The 10,384-nt window shown below is 43.2% G+C and overlaps 1 pseudogene; it reads right to left on the reverse strand.

Moving 5' to 3' along the window:
- Positions 1 to 1,347: 1,347 nt before the first annotated feature.
- Positions 1,348 to 2,182, reverse strand: LOC101600137 (annotated as a pseudogene).
- Between the last annotated feature and the right edge of the window lie 8,202 nt (positions 2,183 to 10,384).

The following is a 10,384-nucleotide window of genomic DNA, read 5'->3' on the forward strand; positions in this document are numbered from 1 at the left end:
ATTCACTTATAAGGAATCTTCAAATTGAATACTCCAGAAATTTCTTTAGGCCATCAGATCACAATGACTGTCACTGAATGTCACCTTACTTTGGAAAGTATTGGCATACAGTTGAATTGAACTTGAGAATTTTCAAAATAAGCCTTAACTAAAGAAAGCTATTCTATATTCAAACTAAAACAATTTTTAATAGAACTTTCCTTTCCAAAACAATAGTAATGGAAACAAGGCATTTTGTAAAATGTGGTCCTGAACAAGTCACAGTGAAAAATAGATGTATACTTAACTTCCACCTCCTCAAAACAGAGGCTACTTTCTCTTCCACAGCCCTGGAACCAAGGCTAAGAACAGCCTGTAAGCAACTTTGGGCAGGAGATTGTCAAGACCAAGTTTTAACAGATGAACATGGACACTTTAGAGTTTGGGGAACCTGACCAAAGGATCCAGATTTTTAAAACCGATGTAAAGTTGAAGCGGCTCCTCCCAGATAGCAGTTCTGCTGAGGCCTGGCCCAGTCTCGTGCTCTCTCGTTATGCTCCTGAGCAAACTTTTCTGCGCCAGGGGAGACCTTTTCCCTGTAGAAGTTCGTATCCAGGGATCTCTTTGATTGTGTGAATGAGGTGAGCACAGACTCCACAGGGTATTTTAAGGCTTGGGGTCAAAGTATGTTTCTAGCACAGCTAGGCAGAGTCCATGTGTTGATGGCCTGTCTCCAGTTCTTTTAATATTTCTCCACGCATTTGTGGATTTAGGACTGCAGAGCTTCGCTATATTATCATAATCACATCTAATGTCCCTCCTAACTTACGAATCATATTCTGTGCCTGGAAACAGGCCCTGTATTTAACAGTGATACCTACACATTAAACAATCCACTGTTACAACTTATATGGTCACAAAACATTAATGATCTTCTACAGACCAGTCAAATGTTTCTAAACATAATTGTCATGCATCAAATTCACAGCCAGAATCCCCATGATCAAAAAAGAAAGTTTTGCACATTACAAATAATAACTTAAAACCCACATACACACTTCTTACAGAACTGTGCTTGGGGAAACTCCATTTCTTTTAAAATTTTTATTTATTTATTTATTTATTTATTTATTTATTTATTTATTTATTTATTTATTTATCTATCTGAGAGTGACAGACACAGAGAGAAAGACAGGTAGAGGGAGAGAGAGAGAATGGGCGCGCCAGGGCTTCCAGCCTCTGCAAACGAACTCCAGACGCGTGCGCCCCCTTGTGCATCTGGCTAACGTGGGACCTGGGGAACCGAGCCTCCCCTTAGGCTTCACAGGCAAGCGCTTAACCGCTAAGCCATCTCTCCAGCCCGAAACTCCATTTCTTGAGTGCCACTGAAGGCATATTTTGCTAAACTGCTGCTCCAGGTATTTTTGTTTGGAAAATCTATCACAGTAGGGCACAGTTGCTTATTGGATGAGCAGAAAAGAAAGATATGCTTGTGGCAACCAGAAAATTTTAAGGTCTTTCAAGTTGTATAAAATGGACCTGCAGAAACATTGAAGTATTCTCAGGATGCAAAGTTGGAGCTGAAATGTGATCTCAAACCAGTTGCAAAAAGTGTACAGCAGCCATCTCTTGAGGTCAAACCTGGTACCCAGATAGGCAAGAAGGCTTCAGGATACATAGCTTGTTGGCTTTGTCCCATATCGCTGCATAATCTGATCATGCGTGAATTTCACAAAAGCTTCATACTGTTCTGCTAATTTCGTATTGAGGATCTGCTCATACTCCTCCTGGATTTTATCTTCAAAGTCTTTTAAGAGCCGCTCACAGAGTATTCCAACTTGTGGAACAGTAAGGTTGGGCTGGTCCTTCTTCATCCAAGAGGAACCTGGAGAACCAGGTGCTGTGAGTGCCGTGGCGTGAGGCTGGCTTTCAGAAGGAGCTTCACTCTGATTAAGAACAACTTCTAAATGTCTCCACTTCCAATGACGACTATATTCTTGCTTTATGTTTTGAAAACTTCGCTCCGGAGTCGGAAGGCGCCGCTCGCTGCCGGGCGCGGCGGGCTGCGGTAGGGTGGGCGGCGGGGTCTGCATCTAAACGGAGGCGGCCGGGGCGAGGGGCGCAGAGTCGCGGGTTCGGGAACGGGGCTCAGTAGCGCCTCCTGGAACTCCACGGGCAGCTTCAGGGTCGCCCCGCACGCCATGCCCGCTGCGGGTGTGGGGAGGGGGGCGGTCTGAGACTTGGACCACCAGACTCGGCGGCAAAGGCAGGCACGAGTTTTGCGGGGCTCCTCAGCTGGGGCTGGAAAAGCCAAGCCGGCTCCAGTGGCGCCTCCAACGCCCCTTAAGCAATATATTTGATCATGAACTCTATTAAACCTTCTCACCCTACAAATTCCACCATGATAATAGTAACCATTATATAGCAAGTGGCTGTTACGTGGTACATCTCATTTATACTAGGAACATTTTCAGAGAAAAATGTTGAAGCTGAAAGAAGCCTCACAACTGGTCCAAGCTGATGCAACTGGTCCCTATCCTCCTCTCAGGCTAATGGCAGGTGGCGCTCTGGGCCACGCACCCGCAGCTTCTCCGATGATTGGCGGGGGACACTGCTCATGATCACGTAGCTGATGAAGAAGCCCTTCTCATCATTTTCCTGACTTATCTCTAGGGCTGTCATCAACATACACTGTATATACTTACTTAGTTATTGTATTTATTTTCTTCCTTATTAGAATATAAGCTATAAGGAAGCAGAGGTTTCTGCCTGTCTTCTGTTGCAGTCTCCTCAGTCCTTAGAGAGTGCTTAGTCATTCTACACTTTCTAAACACATGCATGAGCACCAACTCTAAGGTATGGGCATCCTGAAACATTAGCTTTGGTCTTCATTTCTTCTAAGGCAGTTACTTCTAAATATCATTCTTTCTTCTAAGCTATCCTGCCCTTGTCTAGTCTAAGAATCAACTTTCATTGCCTTACCATGTGCATCTTCACACCCACCGCCCAACCTTCAGCCATTCACCAGAGTCAAGCACAGGCAACTGAAAACCTGGGACCCAGAGGGTAGGTAACTAGACTAGGAGATGCTTGAATCACGTTTCTGATGGATTCAAATCCCAGTTCCACTAGTTTGACTGGAATTTTGGGTTCCTAATAGCTCGTACTCAATGGAGTTACCCCTGCCAACCACCAAGGAAGATGTGACATTAGAAACAGTCACATCTGATGTCTGGCAGACTAGTCTTGAGAAGACTTCCACTCCTGAGCCGTCAGCCACCAGGCATGGTGATAGGGACTTCTGAACCTGGAGCACTAATGGACAGGAAACTTCATGATGAGGTGCTGAGCTCAGGGTCCTTGTGTTAGGAACCGGGCATTGATATATCCTTTCTTCCTCAGGTGCCCCTGGGCCATCACAAAGAAGAATATTTTTTGAGCCTAAGGCTGTACTAAGACAAATATAACATATTTTCTATCATATATTAAAGTGGGATTTTATATTTATTTGTTTTTATTTATGAAAGACAGAGACACAGAGCATGCCAGGGCCTTCAGCTGCTGCAAACAAACTCCAGATGTATGCACCGCCTTGGTAACTACCTTAACTGCTAAGCCACCTCCAGCCCAGAAGTGAGATGTTAAAAAGGAAAAAAAAAAAAAAAAGCATGAAATGGGAAGTCTTTGAGAAGCAGAAGGAGATCAATGGAGTTAGGAGACAAGAGAGAGTAATGGAGAATATAAATGTGACCAAAGCACTTATTTACATGTATGACAATCTCACAACAAACTCATTATTTTGTATACTATGTGCTAATAAAAATTTTCTATAAACCAGGGGGGCAATCTTAATAATTTTAGATTTTTCATTTTTTAAAAAATTTTTCAATGGCTTGTTAGATGACATCAAACACATAAGGAAGAAATGAAAAAAAGAGTCAAATCAGGTTCATTTAAATTGTAAGGTCTGGAGAGGCAGGTTAGCGGTTAAGGAACTTGCTTGGGAAGCCTAAGAACTCATGTTCAAATCTCCAGGTCCCACATAAGCCAGTGCCCAGTGAAGCAAGCATGCAATGTTGCACATGCACACAAGGGGGCTCGTGTCAAGTTCGTTTGCAGTGGCTGAAGGTGTGCCCTTGTGTGTGCCTGTTCTCTTTCTCTCTCTGAATGAAAAAAAAAAACTGTAAAACTGTTGTAGATTAAAGGACACTATTGAGGCCAGGCAGGGTGGTACACACCTTTCATCCCAGCACTTGGGAGGCTGAGGTAGGAGGGTCGCTGTGAGATCGATGCCAGCCTGGATTAATGTGTGCATGCACCTCTTCTCACGACATGCAAACATTGACCCAAAGTGAAAAAATCATAGTCACCGCTGGAATACTCCAAGAAGAGAACACAGAGGAAAGCATGGGCAAGGAAAGCAAGTGCAGACAAAAGCCCGTGTCAGACTCATAAGCTTCGATGGAGACAACAGTAAAGAGAGATGATGGGAAAATATATCTGCAAACTAAACAGACCATTCAATAGTGAGAAAATAAATAAACCAATTGAAAAATGAGCAAAAGACCTGAGTGATGCATCTGAAAAAAAAAGTTATGCAAATGGTGATCTGATATATGTGATCAGTAATCATTAGAGATACACAAATTAAAACCACAATGATTAAAACCTTATAGCTGTTAAAATGGTTATTACTATTATTATTTTGGTTTTTCAAGGTAGGGTCTCACTGTAGCCCAGGCTGACCTGGAATTCACTATGTAGTCTTAGGGTGGCCTTGAATTCAGGGCAATCCTCCTACCTCTGCCTTCTAAGTGCTGGGATTAAAGGCATTTGCCACCACATCCAGCAGGATGGTTATTTTTTAAAGAGATAAACACTGGGCTGGAAGGATGGCTTACTGGTTAAGCACTTGCCTCTGAAGCCTAAGGATTCTGGTTCCAGGCTTGATTCCCCAGAACCCGCGTTAGCCAAATGCACAAGGGGGCGCACCGGTCTGGAGTCCATTTGCAGTGGCTGGAAGCCCTGGTGCTCTCATCCTCTCTCCCTCTCTCTCTCTCTGTCTCACTCTTTGTTTCTCTCTCTCTCTCTCTCTCTCTCTCTCTCTCTCTCTCTCTCTCTGCCTCTTTCTCTCTCTGTTGCTCTTAAATAAATAAATAAAATGATAAACATTAGCAAGTACAAGAAGAGGGTGGAGGAAAAGGAAACCTTGTATATTGTTGGTGAGAAAGTAAATTAGTACACCAATTATAGAAATGAAAAAGCTCATCAAAAGATATGACAAGCAAGCTGGGTTTGGTGGCGCATACCTTTAATCCCTGAGGTAGGAGGATTGTCGTGAGTTCAAGGCCACCCTCAGACTACATAGTGAATTCCAGGTCAACATGAGCTAGAGTGAAACCCTACCTTGAAAAGCCAAAATGATAATAATAATTAATATGACAAGAACTCACATACTACTCAGCAGTCCACTGCTAGACATACCTCCAGAGAATACAGTTATTATGCCAGAGAGACACCTGCGCTATCACATTCATTGCAGCATTATTTACAATAATCAGGATGTGGAATCAACCTAAGTGTCCACTGAGGGGTAAATGGATAAAATAAACAGAGCATATGTACATTATAGAATCCTATTCCACCTAAAAAAATATAGAAATTTTGTTATTTGTGACAACATGGATAGACCAGAAAGATTGTGTTTGAGGTAAGCCAGGCACAGAGAGACAAATCCTGCACAATCTGTTAATGCAGTATTGCTTTTAAAAAAATTAATTTATTTGCAAGCAGAGAGAGAGGAAGTGAAAGACAGAAAGAGAATGGTGCATGCCAGGGCCTCTAGCTGCTGCAAGCGAACTCCAGTTACATGCGCCACTTTGTGCATATGGCTTTAGGTGGGTACTGGGGAGTTGAGCCTGGGTCGTTAGACTTTGCAGGCAAGGACCTTAACCTTGGAGCCACCCCTTCAGCCCATAGGCAATGTTTTAAAAGTCAAACTTATAAACAACAGAGAGTAAAATTGTGATTTTTAAGGCTTGGTGTGTATTGGGGAGCTAGTCAAAGGCTATTAAAGAGTTATTTCTTCTTTGAATGTTCACATTTCTAGCCTTAGAATCCTTTTATTCTGCTTAAGTTCCCCCCCTCCCTCTTTCTCCTCTCTTCTTTCTTCCTCCTCCCAATTCTCTTATTTCTTCTTCTTGTCCTTCAGCCTTTAATTTTTCTAATGTTAATGGATTTTCCAACTGTCCCCTGAGAGCTGCTTGTACATCTCACATGCAGGGCCACTGTGTTTCTTCCCACTGGGGCCAGGCATCTGTGATGAGGTAATGAGGGAGTCCCAGGCGTAGAAGGGGAGGTGAGTGTGTGTGTTAGCAGCCTGGATCCCTGAGGGCTTTGTCTATCTGTAGGTGGACCTCAGTATGCTTGGAACTTTTGGACCACATGGATGCCCCACCCATATCCAGGATATGACAAAGAGAACACAGTGTCCTGTTTCCCCAAGGATGTAAGCTTAGGAAAATTAAGACAGGCATATAACTACAGCACACACTCTAGGACCAGTTTAAAGGAGTTATCAAAATCAGGATTTAGAGCACATGCAAAACAGCACATAAATATGTAGAAGCCAAGAGACTAATCAATAAATGATTGCTGACATCTCAACGTGAGGAGAATGCTTGGCTTGGTTCAGGTTGTGGGAGTACAAAGAATGGGACAAATAAAGAGGCTGAACCTTTCAAAGCATGTAATTACTTATGCCTCACAGTTTGCCATAAGCAGTTAAGCAATTTCGGTAAGTTTGACATGGTAGGCTTAATACAGTAGAAATGGATGCATGTGGTCCGTCAAAACAACCTGTGGAAATGATTCGACTCTGCATTCTCCCTGTCTCTGTCTCAACAAGCAGGGAGTGGGACTTCAGCTCAGAAGTCACCTCATGTGGATAGTAGACTCTGACTGAGATTAAGACATCTAAATCTTTATTATTATTATTATTTGTTTGTTTGCAAGCAGAAAGAGACAGAGAGAAGAGAGACAGACAGAGAGAATGGGCATGCCGGGGCCTCCAGCTGCTTCAAACTCCAAATGCATGTGCCACTTTGTGCATCTGGCTTTACGTGGTGTAGCAGACAGCTTCAGGTTCACTGAGATGAACTTCCAGACCAGGAACAGTTACGGAGGAAGGGATATTTATTGAAGCTTACAGATCCAGGGGAAGTTCCATAAATGGCAGAAGAAGTTGGCCTGCCTTTACAGGACCAAGCAGAGAGAGAGAAGTAGAAGCCAAAAGCCAAAAGCCACAGCACACTTCAGGAACTCCAGCTAGGCACACTTTGCATATTTTAGATTGAAATCTGAAACCCACCACCACACCTTAAAATCCACACAGTGATACTGCCTCCAGCCAGGTGGCTGCAGATGCAAACGACAAACAACTGAATATATTGGCCATCTATTCTATTCAAACCACCACACGTGGGTACTGTGGAATCAAACCTGGGTTGTTAGGCTTTGTAGGCAAGCGCCTTAACCACTGGGCAATCTCTCCCCTCTAAATCTTTGATGTGTAATAGATTCAGACATTATAGAGTCCCCAGAATTTTTGTGTGGGTCATTCAGAAGGTTTTCCTAGAGAATTTGTGTAAGGATGAAAAGAACTTGAGGACTATCAGAAGAGAAGGAGGGAATGAGGGAGATCAGAAGATGAGCCCACAGTTTATTGCCTGGTTAAGATTGAGCTAGAGAGGGCTGGAGGGATATTAAGTTTGAGTAACAGTGGGAGACATGAGAAGATACTAAGCAGATACTTGACAATCCAGGTCTATGTGTGGGGGACTCAAGGAACTTTGAAAACAAGGGAATTGAGGCAGATGAATGAAGTTTGGGAGGATCAGCTTAAGAGGTAAGGAGGATAAATGGATGCTTCTGGGATCTCTCTCTCTCTCTCTCTCTCTCTCTCTCTCTCTCTCTCTCTCTCTCTCTCTCTCTCTCTCTCCCTCTCTCCCATTCCGTTACTCCCTTCCTCTCCTTCCTCACGTGGTTTCTAAGAAGGTGTACTAAGTGCAACACACATTTAGGTTCCTCATTTCAGCCTTCAAAATACACCCGCTGAATGCCCTAGGAGGGTCTGATACAAGCACTCAAGCACGTTCACAGACGTTGTCTGCTTTGGTAGCTCAGGGTGCACTGTTGATCTGCCCAGGGCTCCCACAGCAAGGTCTTTTTATTATCCTTATGCACCAGACTCGAAAGCTGGTTGTACTTCCCAGAGCTGGGCTCTGGCCAGTGCCCTGACTCAGGGCATCTGCGCCGTCGTGCTGGGTTCCTGCCGGTGGGTACGGACACTGAATTATCTGTGAGTTATTTCCAGCACAGGTGTGCTAAACGTTGTGCGTCTGCAAGTGGTGAGAGAAATGAGCAAGAGTTCTGAGGTCAAGACTCCTCTTTTGCCGGAAATCCTAAGGTTGGGGCCATCGTTTACTGCATCCCTGCTTCATTCTTTCCAACAGACCAACTGTTATTCCACTGATGACCTCAAGAGGGCTCTCGATTTAAATCTTGGGTAATGAACTGAGATGCCAAATACTTGTTGACCTAGAATATCTCCCACCTTCGGTCCAGAGGGGTTATATTTTTCTCTTGATTGGCTAAAATCAAAGCAACAGCAACAATTAAAAAGAAGACAGGTAATCTATTGTTAACTATCATGGTTTCTCAGTACATCCCTCTTTTATTTTATTTTAGTTTAATTTTTTGTTTTTTTGAGGTAGGGTCTCACTCCAGTTCGGCTGACCTGGAATTCACTCTGTATTCTCAGGGTGGCCTCGAACTCATGGCGCTCCTACCTCTCCCTCCCAAGTACTGGGATTAAAGGTGTGCGCCACCACGCCCAGCTGATCCCTCTTTTCTTTTTCTTTTTCTTCTTCTTTTTTTTTTTTTTTTGGTTTTTCGAGGTAGGGTCTCACTCTAGCCCAGGCTGACCTGGAATTCACTATGGAGTCTCAGGGTGGCCTTGAACTGACAGCGATCCTCCTACCTCTGCCTCCCGAGTGCTGGGATTAAAGGCATGCGCCACCATGCCCGGCTTGATCCCTCTTTTCTATCCCTGATGCACAAGCAAGGATTTTAAAATCTCTTCTAAATAAGTTTTGCTTCCTTTATTCCTTATTAATGATGCTTAAGTTTACTCTAAAAGAAGTAAAGATTTCGTGAGTGTCATTTTATTTTATTTATTTATTTATTTATTTTGGTTTTTCGAGGTAGGGTCTCACTCTGGTCCAGGCTGACCTGGAATTAACTGTCATCTCAGGGTGGCCTCGAACTCATGGCAATCCTCCTACCTCTGCCTCCCAAGTGCTGGGATTAAAGGTGTGTGCTACCATGCCTGGCTATTTTATTTTGATTTATAAAAAATTACATGTTTTTGGTCCTCCCTCCCTCTCTCTTTCTCTATTTCTTTCTTTCTCTCTTCTTCCTTCCTCCCTTCCTTCATTCCTTTGTCTCTCTCTCTCTCTGTCTTTCTTTCTTTCCTGTTTTTCCAGATAAGGTCTCAGTCTAGGCCAGGCTGACCTCAGACCTCAAACTCACAGTGATCCTCCTACCTCTTTCTCCCAAGTGCTGGGATTAAAGGCATGTGCCATCACACCTGGCTTCTCTCTTTTTCTTTTCAACAGGTGTAAAATAAGCTCTTTTACCATTGTTTTCCTTTAAAAGATTTTCATATATTTAGCATGTTATATATTTATTTATGAGAGACAGAGAAAGAAGCAGATGAGAGTGTGAAAGAGAGAGAGCAAGAATGGGCATGCCAGGACCTCCAGCTACTGAAAACGAACTCCAGATGCATGTGCCACTTTGTGAATCTGGCTCATGTGGGTACTGGGGAATCAAACATGAGTCCTTAGGCTTCACAGGCAAGCACCTTAACCACTATACCATCTCTCTGGTACCATATTTAACATGTTTTAATCCATCAGAATTGTTATCTGTTTTGTTGTTTAATTTGCCCATTTTTGGTCAGAGGACCAACAGGAAGTAAGTCTTCTACAGACTAACTATCTGAAGAAATCAGAATAGGCCTTTGGCCAAGGCCCACATTGTCGGCTAGTTCTTGTCATGACCCCAGTGGACAGTTTTCTTGCTTACTGGAGCAATGAATTTTCCTAAGATGATGGTGTATATTCCCTCATCTGGGCTGGAATTGGCTACTTCTCCATAAGGCCCTAAATACATTTAGAGAAAATTTATTTAGAGACTACGTGTACTAAACCACATTGATACAAAACCGTCATTGCTTTTAATATCAATATGTATATTTTAGGGACAAAGCTAGTAAGTATGCGTATTTTAGAAGTAATAAAATAAGGCACAACTAATTCCTATACATTTTTACTTGGCCTGT

The sequence above is a fragment of the Jaculus jaculus genome, chromosome 1 (assembly GCF_020740685.1).
Source record: "Jaculus jaculus isolate mJacJac1 chromosome 1, mJacJac1.mat.Y.cur, whole genome shotgun sequence".
Taxonomy (NCBI): domain Eukaryota; kingdom Metazoa; phylum Chordata; class Mammalia; order Rodentia; family Dipodidae; genus Jaculus; species Jaculus jaculus.